General features: G+C 41.7%; 1 protein-coding gene and 1 pseudogene across 1 annotated transcript in view; both read right to left on the reverse strand.

Moving 5' to 3' along the window:
- LOC137380054 (receptor-type tyrosine-protein phosphatase gamma-like) overlaps positions 1-18925 on the reverse strand; it is an 870349-nt gene that overhangs the window by 352298 nt on the left and 499126 nt on the right. The window lies entirely within an intron of this gene.
- Positions 498-18226, reverse strand: LOC137380436 (actin, cytoplasmic 2-like; annotated as a pseudogene).

Genomic DNA, 18925 nt, shown 5'->3' on the forward strand with positions numbered 1-18925 from the left:
ATGGTTCATCTTGTGCTCAAGGGATGTAAACCTCACTTGTGTTTGTAAAAAGGTAAAGGTTTTTGCATACCAAAATCAAAGACGACCAAAAATTTAAGGCTGCAAGTACAAAACAGAACATTTTTCAGTTACATAATCTACATATAAGTAATAATACACAAGTATTTTCCCAACTTTTTGGGCAGCATACCAAGAGGCTTGGAAACCTTAGACAATGCAATCCTTGACATCAATATTTGGAATGACTAAAGGTACCAATCAGCCCTTGAACGTAATGCAGAACTTCTGGTTCTCTGGTTGCCCAAAATACCACCAAAACCTTCACTGTTCTTGTTTTTATTCCTGAGACAAGCACTAAAGCAATTCATCTTGTGTGATTATCGTGACAATGAGAAGCATTTGCAGTGGACAATGGAAGGTCCAGACTCATTGTATTCCTGTTTGCTAAGTCACATTGGCTGGTAAATGGGCAGGGAAGCCAAGATGGAACTTCCATTTCAGACTGAGTATTTACGCTCATGTGGAGCAATAATCTTGATTTTCATGGTGCCTGGAGCCAGAGCTATGATTTCTTTCTGCATAGTCTTTCATACCAGAATACATGCTGGTACCATCAGACAGGACAATGCTGGCCGACAGGTCCTTCCTGATATCTACATCAAATTTCATGATGGAGCTGGAAGTGTTCTCATGTATACCACAGGATTCCATAACGAAAAGTTGGTTGAAAGAGGGTCTCTGGTCATCTGAATTGTTCATTGCCAATGGTGATCACCTGCCTATCAGGCCATTCACAGCTCTTCTCTAGAGAGGAGGAGGAAGCAACAGTGGCCATTTCCTGTTGAAAGTTACCATAGCAGAAGGATGATTTCTTTCTCAGGTACGGCAGTGTAGGAGTAGCCTGTTACTATCAAAATCATCATGAGGTAGTCTTTCCGATCACAACTAGCCAAATCCAGACTTAGAATAGTGTGGGGCAGGATATAACCTTCATAGATGGGCACAGTGGAGGCCGTGTTGGTTTTATCTGATTTCTGAGTTCAGCACAACTACGGTCGTCATTGATTCATTGACCCTCTTAAAAGGGAAGGTCAGAACAAACCCTTTTAAGGAGCAGATGGCTGATCCAAACTGATCATTTTCAACAAAAGCTAACAAATTAATAACTATTACTTCATCTGATTCTGGGCCTTTGGGTGCTAAACTATGAAAAGAAACTCACAAACTGAATTTTTCTTTGGAAAATAGATTAAGGAAGTCCATGAATTGGCCTTCAAAATGCTGAAAGGCATGGGTAATACAAATGAAAGAACACTATTTATTCTGGGTTGTGAGCACAGGCACGAGGTCACATCAGAAAATGAATAATACAAAAGTAAAATGAGAGACTACAACAAATTATTTTCCCCATAGAGCTCTTAACAGGTGGAACAGACTCCCAGCAAAATCAGCCAACTCTATGTCAATTAATTCCTTTGAGAAAGAACCGGAAAATTATCTGCTTAGCAAAAATAAATTGAAGGTTATAATGGTAAGTAGAAGATGAGGATCCAATGCTCAATGGAACACTGTTCCAAAGTATACTACTGCATGGAAATCTCATCTGTTTTGGAAAGCAAGCAGTTATGGATGAACATCATATGATGAAAGGTTAGACATATTCTGGATTTTCATTGGATTACATTACAAGAAATTTAATTGTACCTTCCCCAAAATCATTAAATATATTGGGTAAAGTTCATGATGGGAAAATTGTGTGATCAGTGGAAAGGTGGCAAAATGCCCTTTCCTTATACCATGTCTGTGCTATTATATAACCTAACCTCTTAAGCATGCTCTAGAAGTGAATTCGTTTTAAATCTGTTACTAAAGGTAAGTATAGATGGATCACTGAAGTCATTTGCAAGTTTCTTTGCCTAAACATGTAGGTACATATTGAACAAAATAAGAGATCAGGGATTTCCTTCTCAGTTTACTGATGTGGATTAGCATGTACACAAGATAATTTTGTACATGTTGCCACTTACCATGTCTGTACATCCCATTAACTGTAACAGCCAGTATGGCTCTCCTTAACTTAATAAAGCTGCTTCATGTGGATTTAATTTCTAGGAACTAGCACTATATCAATATTATTTTCTTTTGGGCCTCCTTATCTCGAGAGACAATGGATACGCGCCTGGAGGTGGTCAGTGGTTTGTGAAGCAGCGCCTGGAGTGGCTATAAAGGCCAATTCTGGAGTGACAGGCTCTTCCACAGGTGCTGCAGAGAAATTTGTTTGTCGGGGCTGTTGCACAGTTGGCTCTCCCCTTGCGCCTCTGTCTTTTTTCCTGCCAACTACTAAGTCTCTTCGACTCGCCACAATTTAGCCCCGTCTTTATGGCTGCCCGCCAGCTCTGGCGAATGCTGGCAACTGACTCCCACGACTTGTGATCAATGTCACACGATTTCATGTCGCGTTTGCAGACGTCTTTATAGCGGAGACATGGACGGCCGGTGGGTCTGATACCAGTGGCGAGCTCGCTGTACAATGTGTCTTTGGGGATCCTGCCATCTTCCATGCGGCTCACACGGCCAAGCCATCTCAAGCGCCGCTGACTCAGTAGTGTGTATAAGCTGGGGGTGTTGGCCGCTTCAAGGACTTCTGTGTTGGAGATATAGTCCTGCCACCTGATGCCAAGTATTCTCCGAAGGCAGCGAAGATGGAATGAATTGAGACGTCGCTCTTGGCTGGCATACGTTGTCCAGGCCTCGCTGCCGTAGAGCAAGGTACTGAGGACACAGGCCTGATACACTCGCACTTTTGTGTTCCGTGTCAGTGCGCCATTTTCCCACACTCTCTTGGCCAGTCTGGACATAGCAGTGGAAGCCTTACCCATGCGCTTGTTGATTTCTGCATCTAGAGAGAGGTTACTGGTGATAGTTGAGCCTAGGTAGGTGAACTCTTGAACCACTTCCAGCGCGTGGTCGCCAATATTGATGGATGGAGCATTTCTGACATCCTGCCCCATGATGTTCGTTTTCTTGAGGCTGATGGTTAGGCCAAATTAATTGCAGGCAGCCGCAAACCTGTCGATGAGACTCTGCAGGCACTCTTCAGTGTGAGATGTTAAAGCAGCATCGTCAGCAAAGAGGAGTTCTCTGATGAGGACTTTCCGTACTTTGGACTTCGCTCTTAGACGGGCAAGGTTGAACAACCTGCCCCCTGATCTTGTGTGGAGGAAAATTCCTTCTTCAGAGGATTTGAAAGCATGTGAAAGCAGCAGGGAGAAGAAAATCCCAAAAAGTGTGGGTGCGAGAACACAGCCCTGTTTCACACCACTCAGGATAGGAAAGGGCTCTGATGAGGAGCCACCATGTTGAATTGTGCCTTTCATATCAATATATAAGTATATCATGGGCATAAATGTGAATATTTGGAAACGGTTTGAGGATAAAACAACATAGACTTTACAAATATTATAGGAAACAGTGGAATATTCCAGCTGCACTGTGTAGATTTCTTGCTTCACAAATTTGTGGACTCAATATTCAATATTCCAAGCTAGTTGCTTTGACAGTTAATTTTTAAATGAATTGCACAGTAGAGATGGGCCGTGACATTTTGCTTCATCAACAGCTAGAAAAGCAGAATGAGTGGATGCAATAGCTTGCCTTCTCCAAAATGGGCTTAAAACATCTCAGCTTTACTGTATATAGATGCATCTTTCCACAAAGCTGTTAATCACAGTACCTGCTACAATTCTTTACATCAAAATGTCAAATGGATTGCCACCAAGATTCTCCTCCCTCCGCCAAATATAAATATTTTTCCTTCATATTGTACCACAGTTTGTCTATTGCTGTAATTAGTGTACTTTGAAAAGAAAAAATATTTACAAGGGCAGTAATTATAGTTATGCATACTGGTATAGTAATTTTACACACTTGAGGATCAGGTTAGATCAGAGGTTGGCAACCTTAATAACAAGAGGAGCCATTTTTTGTAAATTTAGTCAAAAACACAATATCTTAAGAGCTGCAATGCTGTTATTCAACTGCCAATAATAATGAAAAGTAAGACAGAGACACATTTCAACAACGGGCTGAATTTTACAGACCCCCCCCACCGCCCTGGTGTCGGGGATCATGGTTGTGCAGGGGGGTGCGGAAAATGCCTCTGGCAGAGGCCCACCACAGGCTTCGATGCCGGGAAGAGCTGGCCCAATATTGCCGGCAGCGGCGAGGCCCATGGCAGCCCCCTGCCCCTCGGCGACAGGATCCAAATTTAAATATGTAAAATAATTTAAATGAATGAATACATTTCCTTCCCACCTGCTGTCCATCCCGGTGCAATATTGGTGCCGGTGGCCAGTAATCCCATGCCTTTGGATCCCCATCCGGGAATCTGAGGCGGAACACTGGTGGGAAGGGGGGAGCAGGTACGTTTTACTGTGCCGAGGTGGGGTGGAGGGGGCGGGGGAAGAGCAGCGTCAGTGTACGGGATGGTTGGAAGGGGTAAATTTAAAGTTTGTGAACTTGGGGGGGGTGGGGTAGGAAGAACAGGTGCACAAGGTAAGTGTTTTGGTGGGGGAGAGGACAGGTAATTAATCCATTGGTTATTGGGGGGGGAGCGGTGGGAGAGGGCCAGGATCAATTTATTTAATCTTTTTAAATATTGCGATGATCCTGTAGTTTTTTTTCCAGGAAGAATGCAGTGTGCCTTTAAGGCTGGAAAAGGAGCAGCACCACTTTAAGGCAACAAGCTCCAGAGACTGAGTCAAAGAATGCATTCTCGTTGCTGGGGTACAGACATTCGGAGAACAAGGACATGCGATACATTGTTGCCAATTGATGTTTGAAACTAGTTGAAACAGGCTTTTGAGAGACAGACAGCTGGACCAGCGTATGCTGAAGGAAATGAGAGCTCTCTCTTGGTTTATTTAAACCTCATTTATTATGCTCTCAAAATTCTGAGGTCAAGCCAGATTAATTTCTGAAAAGAAAATACTCCTTTAACGACTGAACTGTAATTGTTGAAATTCATCACTGGAAAAGAGCATCAATTCAACCACTGAATTAGATTACTGACTGTTCTCCTGTTGAAGAACCTTTTTTTTCCCCCCATCGGATGGCTGTGAGGACTTCAAGCAACCTTGGACTATTCCACATTGGAAGATTTCACTCCGGCAGGAGTGTAGATATGCAAGGACACTACTTTTTTCTATTTTAAATGTTATTTATATCTTAGTAGTGTTTAAGAATTTAGTTTTTCTAATTAAACAGTTAATTTGTTGATCTAAAGACACCTGGTTTGGTTAGCCTCATTCGGGGGTTAATAGATGATACAATTCGGCTGGATCTTTCTTTAATTTGGAAAGTTTAAAATGATATGTTTTTTTTTAGAATTAGAACATTACAGCGCAGCACAGGCCCTTCGGCCCTCGATGTTGCGCCGACCTGTGAAACCATCTGACCTACACTATTCCATTTTCATCCATATGTCTATCCAATGACCACTTAAATGCCCTTAAAGTTGGCGAGTCTACTACTGCTGCAGGCAGGGCTTTCCACGTCCCTACTACTCTCTGAGTAAAGAAACTACCTCTGACATCTGTCCTATATCTATCACCCCTCAACTTAAAGCTATATTCCCTCGTGTTTGCCATCACCATCCGAGGAAAAAGACTCTCACTATCCATCCTATCTAACCCTCTGATTATCTTATATGTCTCTATTAAGTCACCTCTCCTCCTCCTTCTCTCCAACGAAAACAACCTCAAGTCCCTCAGCCTTTCCTCTTAAGACCTTCCCTCCATACCAGGCAACATCCTAGTAAATCTCCTCTGCACCCTTTCCAAAGCTTCCACATCCTTCCTATAATGCGGTGACCAGAACTGCACGCAATACTCCAGGTGTGGTCTCACCAGAGTTTTGTACAGCTGCAGCATGACCTCGTGGCTCCGAAACTCGATCCCCCTACTAATAAAAGCTAACACACCGTATGCCTTCTTAACAGCCCTATTAACCTGGGTAGCAACCTTCAGGGATTTATGTACCTGGACACCAAGATCTCTCTGTTCATCTACACTACCAAGAATCTTCCCATTAGCCCAGTACTCTGCATTCCTGTTACTTCTTCCAAAGTGAATCACCTCACACTTTTCCGCATTAAACTCCATTTGCCATCTCTCAGCCCAGCTCTACAGCCTATCTATGTCCCTCTGAACCCTACAACATCCTTCGGCACTATCCACAACTCCACCGACCTTAGTGTCATCCGCAAATTTACTAACCCACCCTTCTACACCCTCTTCCAGGTCATTTATAAAAATGACAAACAGCAGTGGCCCCAAAACAGATCCTTGCGGTACACCACTAGTAACTAAACTCCAGGATGAACATTTACCATCAACCACCACCCTCTGTCTTCTTTCAGCTAGCCAATTTCTGATCCAAAGCTCTAAATCACCTTCAACCCCATACTTGCGTATTTTCTGCAATAGCCTACCATGGGGAACCCTATCAAACGCCTTACTGAAATCCATATACACCACATCCACTGATTTACCCTCATCCACCTGTTTGGTCACCTTCTCGAAAAACTCAATAAGGTTTGTGAGGCACGACCTACCCGTCACAAAACCGTGCTGACTATCAATAATGAACTTATTCTTTTCAAGATGATTATAAATCCTGTCTCTTATAACCTTTTCCAACATTTTACCCACAACCGAAGTAAGGCTCACAGGTCTATAATTACCAGGGCTGTCTCTACTCCCCTTCTTGAACAAGGGGACAACATTTGCTATCCTCCAGTCTTCCGGCACTATTCCTGTCGACAATGACGACATAAAGATCAAGGACAAAGGCTCTGCAATCTCCTCCCTAGCTTCCCAGAGAATCCCAGGATAAATCCCATCTGGCCCAGGGGACTTATCTATTTTCACACTTTCCAAAATTGATAACACCTCCTCCTTGTGAACCTCAATCCCATCTAGCCTAGTAGCCTGAATCTCAGTATTCTCCTCGACAACATTTTCTTTCTCTACTGTAAATACTGACGCAAAATATTCATTTAACACTTCCTCTATCTCCTCTGATTCCACATCTGATCTGTGGAGGGACAGGACTGAAGCAACAGTGCGTTTCTCCCAACACAATCAGAATCATATATTTTGATTGGGGGCTTTGACTTGAGCGGTCGGTCGTAACATATTAATTGGGGGCTCACACGAGATTGAATCATGTTTAATTTGGTGGCTCATGTCTGGGATCAGAAATCAGACTAATTTGGAGGGCTCGCATTTGGAATCATATTAACTACTCATCTTTGGGATAACATATTTAAGTTGGGTCTTGTATTTGGCATCATATTTATTTCTCCCGCATCTGGGATCAGAGCAATTGGAAACTCAATTGTTGGTATCTAAATCTAACACCAATTACAAAGAAATTAAAAGAACCAGGTCTCTTGTATAATCAGGTACAGTCTATACCATTGTAATGGCATTCGTGATTGTAGCAGAGTTTTTGGGAAAGCAGAATGTTTCCCTGTGTGATTTGATAACTTTAACTAAGAACAAGTTAAAAAAATTGGCAGTGAAATTGGGGTTGGAATTGAAATTAGGTGCCAAAAAAGCAGAGATAATTGACATAATAGCCAAACATCTGGAATTAGTAGTAGATGATAATGATGATATAGATGAAAGGGAATACGAGAGACAAGAAGGTAGTAGGTCCGAGAGTGATGCAGTGGTATTGGCTAGGATTCAGTTAGAAATAAAAAAAACTTGAGGCAGAAAACGAATTAAGAAAACTTGAATTGGAGGAAAAGGAGAGAGAGCATTTTGGAAAGAAAGTGAAAGAGAAGAGAGGGAATTTAGGTGAAAAGAGATGGAACTAAGACAAAAGGGTCAGGAAGAATCTGAATTCAGATCAGGACCCAGTGAGAAGCTGCTTAAATTAATACAGGCTCTTCCTAAGTTCGAGGAAAGGGACATAGAGGCATTTTTCAAATCTTTTGAAAAAATAGCCAAGCAGATGAAACGGCTGAAAGAAAGCTGGACACTGCTTATTCAGGGCAGGCTGATAGGCAGAGCTCATGAAGCTTATGCCATGCTTCCTGAAGAGGCTTCTGCAGATTATGAGATGGCAAAAAAGGCTATTCTCGCTGCGTATGAGTTAGTTCCTGAAGTTTACCGTCAGAAGTTTAGGAACTTTTGGAGATTGGCTGGACAGGCAGATTTAGAATTTGAGAGTGTGAAGCAAATTACTTTTGACCATTGGATACGGGCATTGAAGATAGAAACCACATAATCAAGAATTGATTCTCTTATAAGAGTTCAAAAATTCCATTCCTTCAGTAGTGAGAACTCATATAGATAACCTGAAAGTTTTGAAAGCTAGGCAAGCAGCAGAAATTGCTGATGATTTTGAGCTTGTGAATAAGCCAACCTATTTTGTCCGTCAACCCCATAAACCCGAGAAGGATAGAATGTGGGAGAGTGAAAGGAAGGCAAGTAGCCGGGGACAAGAAGGAACAGCTGGGAATACCCCAGGATCACCGCCTCAGGTCAGAAAGGAAGATGCTGAAGGTTCAAGTGAGGTTCGCAAGCCAAAGTGTTATCATTGCAATAAAACAGGTCATCTTCGTTCAGAGTGCTGGAAATTGCGAGGTAAACTCATAGGACTTGTTGGGGTACGCAAAGTTAGTGCAGAGGAAAAAGACTCTGACTGAGAGTATAGCAGACCACGCTATCGCCTTAACGACACGTGTGAATGTGAAACCAAATACTAAAACTAAAAGAAGTGTAGCGGTCAAGAATAAAATACCTGAGAATTATAATGAATTTTTGTCAAAGGAGAGAGTAACTCCGTATCCTGTAAGTTAGGCAGGAAAACCTATTATACTCAGGGACACAGGAGCAACCCAAACAAGGGCTTCCACCAGAAAGCACCTTGGACGCTAAAGTTTTAGTTAATGGAATTGGCGAGGAATATATACCTGTACCTTTGTATAAAATACGCCGAGAGAGTGACTTAATATCTGGGATCGTTATTGTAGGTGTTGTCCACAGTTTACCAGTAAATGGAATTGATCTACTCGTAGGAAATGATTTGGCAGGATCAAAAGTATCAGTTTCTCCTATAGTTACAGAGGAACCACGCTCTGGAAGTGGTTCAAGAGTTCACCTACCTCGGCTCAACTATCACCAGTAACCTGTCTCTAGATGCAGAAATCAACAAGCGCATGGGAAAGGCTTCCACTGCTATGTCCAGACTGGCCAAGAGAGTGTGGGAAAATGGCGCACTGACACGGAACACAAAAGTCCGAGTGTATCAGGCCTGTGTCCTCAGTACCTTGCTCTATGGCAGCGAGGCCTGGACAACGTATGTCAGCCAAGAGCGACGTCTCAATTCATTCCATCTTCGCTGCCTCCGGAGAATACTTGGCATCAGGTGGCAGGACCGCATCTCCAACACAGAAGTCCTCGAGGCGGCCAACATCCCCAGCTTATACACACTTCTGAGTCAGCGGCGCTTGAGATGGCTTGGCCATGTGAGCCACATGGAAGATGGCAGGATCCCCAAGGACACATTGTACAGCGAGCTCGCCACTGGTATCAGACCCACCGGCCGTCCATGTCTCCGCTTTAAAGACGTCTGCAAACACGACATGAAGTCCTGTGACATTGATCACAAGTCGTGGGAGTCAGTTGCCAACGTCCGCCAGAGCTGGCGGGCAGCCATAAAGGCAGGGCTAAAGTGTGGCGAGTCGAAGAGACTTAGTAGTTGGCACGAAAAAAGACAGAGGCGCAAGGGGAGAGCAAACTGTGTAACAGCCCCGACAAACAAATTTCTCTGCAGCACCTGTGTTAGAGCCTGTCATTCTAGAATTGGCCTTTATAGCCACTCCAGATGCTGCTTCACAAACCACTGACCACCCCCAGGCGCTTATCCATTGTCTCTCGAGATAAGGAGGCCAAAGAGATGCCTGTATAAAATATGCCTGGAGAGTGACTTAATATCTGGGATCGTTACTGGAGGTGTTGTCCACAGTTTAACAGTAAATGGAATTGATCTACTCCTAGGAAATGATTTGGCAGGATCAAAAGTATCAGTTTCTCCTATAGTTACAGAGGAACCAAGTGAAATTAAGGGTTTGGAGCAATTACAGGAACAAGTTCCAGGAATATTTCCTGCGTGTGCAGTCACCCAAGCAATGGCTAAACAGGATTCATTGTCAGAGGTAAAAGGGACACCACAAATAGATAGCCAAGTATCTGAAACCTTATTTGGGGATTTAGATAATCCAAATGAGATGTTTAACAGACCATCTATCATTGCAGCACAGCAAGTCAATGCAAAGATATACCAAATAGCACAGATGGCTCTGTCAGAAACTGACGCGAAAGGAGTTCCAGAAGGCTATTAAATGGCAAACGGGGTGTTGAGGAGGAAATGGAAACCGCCTCATACACATGCCGATGAAAACTAGACAGTCGTTGAACAGATTGTGGTACCATCTAAACAGCGACAAGGATTATTAAGGTTAGCACACGACATTCCTTTTGCAAGACATAGATGAAATCACACATAAGCCAACATTATTACTGGCCAGGTCTTACAAAGAATGTGAGACAATTTTGTGGGACATGCAATACCTGTCAAATGGTGAGAAAACCACAACCTACCATAAAACCAGCACCACTAGTTCCCATACCAGTGATTGAGGAACCATTTAGTAGGGTATTAGTGGACTGTGTAGGACCCTTGCCGAAAATAAATTTGGTGCATCAATACATACTATCATGGATATGGTTACTCGATTTCCAGAGCCATTCCTTTGAGGAAAATTACTGCTCGAGTAGTGGTAGAAAAGTTAACCCAATTCTTTACGAGATTTGGGTTGCCACTTGAAGTTCAATCAGATCAAGGTTCTAACTTCATGTCCAGGATATTTCAAGAAGTCGTGGGCAATTTGGGGATTAGACAGTTGAAATCTTCAGCACATCACCGACAGTCACAGGGAGCTTTAGAGAGATTTCATCAGCCTCTCAAAACAATGATTAGAACATACTGTCACAAATATCCACATGACTGGGATAAAGGACTAGATTTTCTTTTATTTACCATCAGAGACTTACCTAATGAGTCCATAGGCTTCAATCCTTTTGAATTGGTTTATGGACATGAAGTAAGAGGTCCTCTAAAACTTATAAAGGACAGATTCTTGGAACAAAAGAATGAATCGTCGCTACTAGACTATGTATCTGTGTTCCAGGGAAGGCTCACAAAAGCTTGTGGTGTGGCTCAGGAACACCTTAAAGCATCCCAAGCCAATACGAAAAGATGGGCAGACAAGAATGCAAAAGCCCGTGATTTTCAACCAGAGAATGAAGTATTATTGTCTCTATGACTCTACCATTATAGGGAGAATCATTAAAAGCATGGTTCAATGGCCCATATAGAGGGATCAAAAGGGTGGGTAAGGTAGATTACTTGATTCACACCCCTGATCGCCGGAAGAAGAACCGGTTGTGTCACAGCAACATGCTCAAACAATATTACTGCAGGGATGAGGCTAAGCCAGTACAGGTATGTCAGGTAATTGAGACTGTTGAGAAGGAAAAGGATCGTGATGATGAGGCACAAGCAGGCCTAGGAAATTCTCAGATTGAACCTCCGACTATCCGATTAGCGAATACAAAATGGTTAGGAAAATTAAACAATAGGCTTTTACACTTAGAGGCAAAACAGCGTGAAAACCTAACCAGGGTTTTCACAATGTTTCAAAAGGTTTGTAGGGATAAGTCAGGGTGTACAACCTTAGCCACACATGATGTGGGTATAGGGGGAACCATTTCTTTATAACAACATCCTTGTCGCTTAGGTCCAGACAGACAGGCCCAAGTGGAAGCAGTGGTACAATGCATGCTGAAAGGCAGCTTAGTTGAACCTTGTCAGGACAGCTGGAATTCACAGCTGGTCTTGATGTCTAAACCTGGTTCAACCTTGCATATACTCCAGAAAAGTCACTGCGGTGAAGAAGGCAGACTCCTAAGCAAATTCTCATTTAAAGGACCATGTGGACAGAGTGGGCAACACCATGTGTCTTAAAGAGACAAATGTGTTGGAGGAAACCTGTCAAATTCCTTTGACACCCCAGGGTGAGAAAAAAATCAGCTTCTGTTACATTTGACAGGGTTTTCCAGTATCAAGTGATGCCACATAGGTTAAGAGGTACTCGAGAAACTTCTCAGAACATAGTGAACCCAATGGTGGTCAGTGCTCCTAGCGGTAGCAGTTCACCTGGCTGAGGTGATGGACAATAGGGACACATGGAAGGAAAACACAAAACAAATGGAAGACTATGCTTGGAAATTTGAAATGGATTAATTGGGACATCCACTTTTGCAAATTTAAAGTCAAAAATGTTCTGGTGGAACTTGTTGATGTAATCTTAACATTTTAGAAAAGTGTATGCCTGTAAATGTGAAATAAAATTTTTTTTTTTCTAATTGTATTTTTTTTTTTACACATTGTCGTGAAACACATTTCAGGAATGGCATTTCATTCTGCCAGGGGCAGATGTGTTATGATCCTGTAGCTTTTTTTTCCATGAAGAATGCAGTGTGCCTTTAAGGCTGGAAAAGGAGCAGCACCACTTTAAGGCAACAAGCTCCAGAGACTGAGTCAAAGAATGCATTCTCGTTGCCGGTTTACAGCCATTCGGAGAACAAGGACACAAGATACATTGTTGCTAACTGACGTTTGAAACTAGTTGAAACAGGCTTTTGAGAGACAGACAGCTGGACCAGCATATGCTGAAGGAAATGAGAGCTCTCTCTTGGTTTATTTAAACTTAATTTATTATACTCTCAAAATTCTGATGTCAAGCCAGATTAATTTCTGAAAAGAAAATACTCCTTTAACTACTCAACTGTAATTGTTGAAATTCATCACTGGAAAAGAAGAGCATCAATTCAACCACTCAATTAGACTACCGACTGTTCTACTGTTGAAGAACCTTTTCTTCCCCCCCATCGGATGGCTGTGAGGACTTCAAGCAACCTTGGACTCTTCCACATTGGAAGATTTCACTCTGGCAGGATAGGAAGGATGTGTTTGCACTGGAGGGGGTGCAGAGGCGATTCACCAGGATGTTGCCTGGGATGGAACATTTAAGCTATGAACAGAGGTTGGATAGGCTTGGGTTGTTTTCGCTGGAGCTGAGAAGACTGAGGGGTGACCTGATCGAGGTGTACAAGATTATGAGGGGCAAAGACAGGGTGGATAGGGAGCAGCTGTTCCCCTAGTTGAAGGGTCAGTTACGAGGGGACACAAGTTTAAGGTGAGGGACAGGAGGTTTAAGGGGGATTTGAGGAAGAACTTTTTTACCCTGAGGGTGGTAATGGTCTGGAATGCACTGCCTGGGTGGGTGGTAGAGGCGGGTTGCCTCACATCCTTTAAAAAGTACCTGAATGAGCACTTGGCACGTCATAACATTCAAGGCTATGGGCCAAGTGCTGGCAAATGGGATTAAGTAGACAGGTCAGGTGTCTTTAATGCATCGGTGCAGACTCGATAGGCCGAAGGACCTCTTTTGCACTGTATTTTTCTGTGATTCTGAGGAGTGTAAATATGGAAGGACACTAATTTTTCTATTTTAAATGTTGTTTATATTTTAATAGTGTTTAAGAATTTAGTTTTCCTAATTAAACAGTTAATTTGTTGATCTAAAGATACCTGGTTTGGTTAGCCTCATTCGGGGGTTAATAGATGGTACAATTTGGCTGGGTCTTTCTTTAATTTGGAAAGTTTAAAATGATATGTTAGGCGATCTGTGGCGGGACGGGACTGAATCAATAGTGTGTTTCTCCCACCACAATCAGAATTGTATATTTTGATTGGGGGCTTTGACTTGAGCGGTCGGTCATAACAATATTTAAATTGAAATGTAGGGCTCACAACCCTTTAAAAATTGCGTCAGTGCCTGTGCAAAGGCGGCTGATGCCATTGCTGGAGACTGACTGCCCACCCCTTCCAAGTCATTGGGGTGGGCAATCCGCCCCAGCTATTTAAATGAGCCACCGTGTTTAATATCGCAGCAGCTCCACGACATGTGGACCGCCATTGTATATGTCCGCCGACACTTGCAGCGGCGGAAGTCTAACTTTCAACCCAACATTTTAAAGATTTTTACGAAAAAGTTATTAATTGAATGATAACAACAAGAAATGCTGGAATCACTCAGCAGGTCTGGCAGCATCTGTGGAAAGAGAAGCAGAGTTAATGTTTCGGGTCAGTGACCCTTCTTTGCTTTTATTAATTGAATGATACTTTTCTCAGAAGTACAATGTTGATAAAGGTTTAAAAAATGAAACAAATCATTTAATTATCATCAGAATGGGTTTGATCGATTAAGGTCAGCAACTGCATGAGTCCTTAATGAACTACAAGAGGTTCCGGAGCCGCAGGTTGCAGACCCCTGGTTTAGGTGCACATGGGTTTCCTGCTCTCTCCGTAGTGTCTTTGGCTTGGGTCACTATTCTTGTCGTGATATCTCACATTTCTTTAAATTAAGGCATCATGTTACATTTGTCTAAATCAGGTTTGCTGCATATTTTTAGGGCTGCTACTATAAAATCTCTACTTGAAGATATGTGAAGAACTACATTCTCCAAGAGGTTGTGTTGCAGTTCCACAAACCTTGTGTACATGGTTGAGAAAAAAATGTCCTGATGTGAAAAGGTACATCAAGTGTCCAGACTGAAATATTTCTTGTATAAAAGTTTCTATTAATCCTGCAAAAGATCCAAACATTCATCTCCTGAAGTGACAGAACCTATTTGGTGATGCAGCAATTCTCTCCCCTGTTCTTCTAATAGTTCTTGTGAATAGTTAAACTGAACATACAATCTTTCAAGCAATAAAACACAATTCATCACACTTACTGTCAGCAGATAGGATTCTGTGCCTCATATGCAAGCCATAAAGCACCAAAATATATTTATCGTCTCACCATTTCCACCTCACTTGACTTTTACTTTGACCAAGAATAGGTACAGTTTTATCAAATGACTCCCTCAAACCAATTATTTTATATTTTTCTAACAGTGTCTAGAGGGTCATTTTCAAATTGCAGGAAATGCATCTAAACTGATTTTGAAAATGTTTATTTTACAAAATGTATTTTGAGCGATAGAGCTATAACTTTGCCTTATCCCTTTCATTCTCAGACATTAAAGATCCCGACTAAATGCACATCTCTAAGAGGAAGTTCTGTTCAGTGAAATTGTGCATAAATCTATCATAATATCCAGATTTAAAAGCAAATTACTATGAGAAATAAAAGGATTACAAAAATAAATGCTCCCTCAGTTAAAGTATTAAAAGGAACATTCAGTTGGGAGAACAATGGTACATTTTGGTCCTGAAACAGGACATAAAAAATCGGGCAAGTTGGATAGGTTCATACTTTTATATGCTTAATGTCTTTGTGATTAGAAACACAACTTAAACATTCCTCTTTTATAACAGCTGTCCACCTTAAAGGAGAAAGAAATTAAGATTTGGTGTCCCCTCAAGAGACAACACATTATTCTCAATTTGAAGATGACGAGAATAGGGTGAGGAGAGTAACAAACTACTCTAACCTCAGCAGCATGAGGCACAGGTAATTCTATCTCCCAGGCCACATCTGTACTTCTCTGGTCAGTTTCCTGCCTGAATCTAGCAGGAAGCAGGAGGTCAAGCCAGGGACCAGATGTAGAGTAACAACTCTAATGAGGCAGCCAGGAGAAGAAATTTGAAGAGGGGGAAAAAATATTGATTGCCCACACAATTCTTGATATGAAATGATCTGAATGCCATTTTGGTTATCACTTTTCTATAAATATTAGAAAAAGCTACCTCTTACAAAAAGGAAATGTCTATGAAACATTTATGTGTTTTTTCCAAAATATAGGAACTCCAACAATCTGATCAACCATTAAAGAATGCAACATTTTTTATTGTATTGGATGAACATTTGATAGGTATATTCTGCCTTAACACATTCATTCAAGAGATTAAGGATCAACAGGAAACAGCTTTTACTTGCATTGAATTTCTTTGGAAATAAGATGCTTCAGATTGTTTGGAGAACGAGTGAAAGCTTTAAGAAAGACAGTGCCTGTGTGAAATGTTCCCCTATTTTGCACAAGGTTTCTATGACAACATCAACGATTTATTTCCCATCATTTGTCAAAACCTCAAGTGCAGTGAAGCACGCACATGAACCATAACGCAACGTTGTGTTTTTGAACTATTCACTGGCAGATTTATTTTTCCCAAAGTCCCAAATTATTGTGGCACTGAAAGATTGGGTTAAAGTTCACTTCAGTTTTACATCCTGTGTAAATTTTTGATAGTTTATTAGAATTTTTATTAAATACCATGGAATATTTTTTGATATTTGCAGACTGCAATGGATGTAATATTTTATTTAGATTAGATTAGAGATACAGCACTGAAACAGGCCCTTCGGCCCACCGAGTCTGTGCCGAACATCAACCACCCATTTATACTAATCCTACACTAATCCCATATTCCTACCAAACATCCCCACCTGTCCCTATATTTCCCTACCACCTACCTACACTAGTGACAATTTATAATGGCCAATTTACCTATCAACCTGCAAGTCTTTTGGCTTGTGGGAGGAAACCGGAGCACCCGGAGAAAACCCACGCAGACACAGGGAGAACTTGCAAACTCCACACAGGCAGTACCTGGAATCGAACCCGGGTCCCTGGAGCTGTGAGGCTGCGATGCTAACCACTGCGCCACTGTGCCGCCCTTAGGGCAAGACATTTCCATACAGCCAGCTGAAATGCAATTTTTTCAGTCCTAATCATAGGGTACTGCCAGTGAAGGAAAAGAATTACATTATATTACCCTAATGTACTAAAGTAGCCATAAAATGTAAAAAAAAACTACTCAGTGGCTTTTTGCTATTGCTGCTATACAAATGTGTTGGTTGTTTTCTTTAGCATAGTGTTTAACAACCAATAACTAATTGATTTGTGAAGCATCTGTCTTATAATATTTGTGAGATTACAATTAATCACTCTTATCATGGAGAAATCTTTCTCAACTAAAGAATATCCTGAAATCCCAGGTTGTTCAATAATCAGGGGTTTTCAACCGATTGTACCAACTTCCAAATACAGCTTCAACAGCTATTTCCACACACCACAGACCAGTCAAACTAAACTTATATAGTTCTGAAGAAGGGTCACTGACCATTAACTCTGCTTCTCTCTCCACAGATGCTGCCAGACCTGCTGAGTATTTCCAGCATTTCTTGTTTTTATTTTATATTATATTATATATTATTATAAACATATAAAGCTGTTTTTCACATCCTTTTTAAATGCCAAAAATAGAATATGCACTGGACTTGAATTAGATACCAATGAATTTGGGTTGTAAGTATGTTGGATGCTTCACAGCAGCAGTGATCACACTCCATATAAGATCACGAAGTATAACTAAATAGATGATGATAAAGATCATTTGGTTCATTTTAATTCACCCATTCTTCACTTGACTGTTTCTTAAATGATTCCAACGGATTTTGTTTGCACTACAATACCTAGAGATCCATTGGCTAGACGGCTAGCATGAAATGCAGAAAAATGCTAACACACGGGTTCAATCCACGTACCGGCTGTGGCAATTCATGGAGGCCTGCCTCCTCGCCTTGCCCCACACTTGAGGAGTGGTGACCCTCAAGCTATACATCATCAACTATCTCTTTCTAATGTGGAGAGATGCCTATGGTCCTTTGGGACTCTGGCTAGAACAATTTGAAGAACGCCTTTCCATCAGTAATAAAATTATTTATCACTTGTTTGGGCCCTGTTCTTCTTTTCCATGGTCACAGTTTGACCTGAAGTAGGGTTCTTTATTACTTTTTCTATGTTGATTACTGTCTTATATATTTTCACGAGACCTCCCCTTCCAAATTTACTCCTTTCAAGGCTGAAGAAACATACATCTGTCCTCATAATTTGTGCCTTGATGCTCAAAATCATCCTTGTACTTCTCTCTGCACTAATTCCAATGTTGTCCAATACATTAGCCACAAGCTACATGTGGTTAATTGGGAATCCAGACGTGACTAATTACATTTTGGATTAATAAATAAAAAATGAGTAGAAGGTACCATTGTTGGGCTTGTGATCTCAATACTCATATTCGCAGAGTGTACGCATTCATATTTGAATGCATTTGTTAGTAAAATGGTAACATGAAAAGCAGAGTTTGAGCTTTCCTTCCTTGGTTACTGCTTTTTGGGGTATCTGCTAAGATAGTTTGTAATATGGGAGAAAGCATCAAACATCAGCACTGTGGAAACACCAGCAACACTGTATGGAGCTGGGAGCTGTTAGCGTGGTCAGCTTGACCAAACAGAATAACTGCTCTAGGTCAGCAAAGCAAGCAAACCAACCAACAGTAATCAGTTCCAATTTGGCACATCACGGCAAAGGGCAAGAAGCATCCAGCCAAGTTCTGGGCGAAAGGGTGCTTCTCAGATGTCTCACTATGTAATTCAATGTTCTCAGCACTCACTCTGATGAAGTCAAAATACCACTTGCAACTGCTGGACAAAATCCTAGCAGCTGCACTGAGATGCTAACCTAGTGAAGCACAGCCTGTGCATGCACTGCCCCTCAGAGATATCCACTGTTGGCCTATAGACCCTGTGGGCTTGTTAAGTATTTATATGAGCTGCTCCCCTCACCTCCCATCTTCTAAAAGGCCCATCTGCTGTTTGTCCTGTTTCTCAACGATGTTGCTGCTGCTCCTCTGCCTCCAACTGTTCATGCATCCAAAGGAGTGAAGCTGAACAGCTCTCATGCTAAGTAGTGAGTGCTTAATGGGTAAAAAAAAA

This window comes from Heterodontus francisci, chromosome 19, assembly GCF_036365525.1.
Source record: "Heterodontus francisci isolate sHetFra1 chromosome 19, sHetFra1.hap1, whole genome shotgun sequence".
Lineage (NCBI taxonomy): Eukaryota > Metazoa > Chordata > Chondrichthyes > Heterodontiformes > Heterodontidae > Heterodontus > Heterodontus francisci.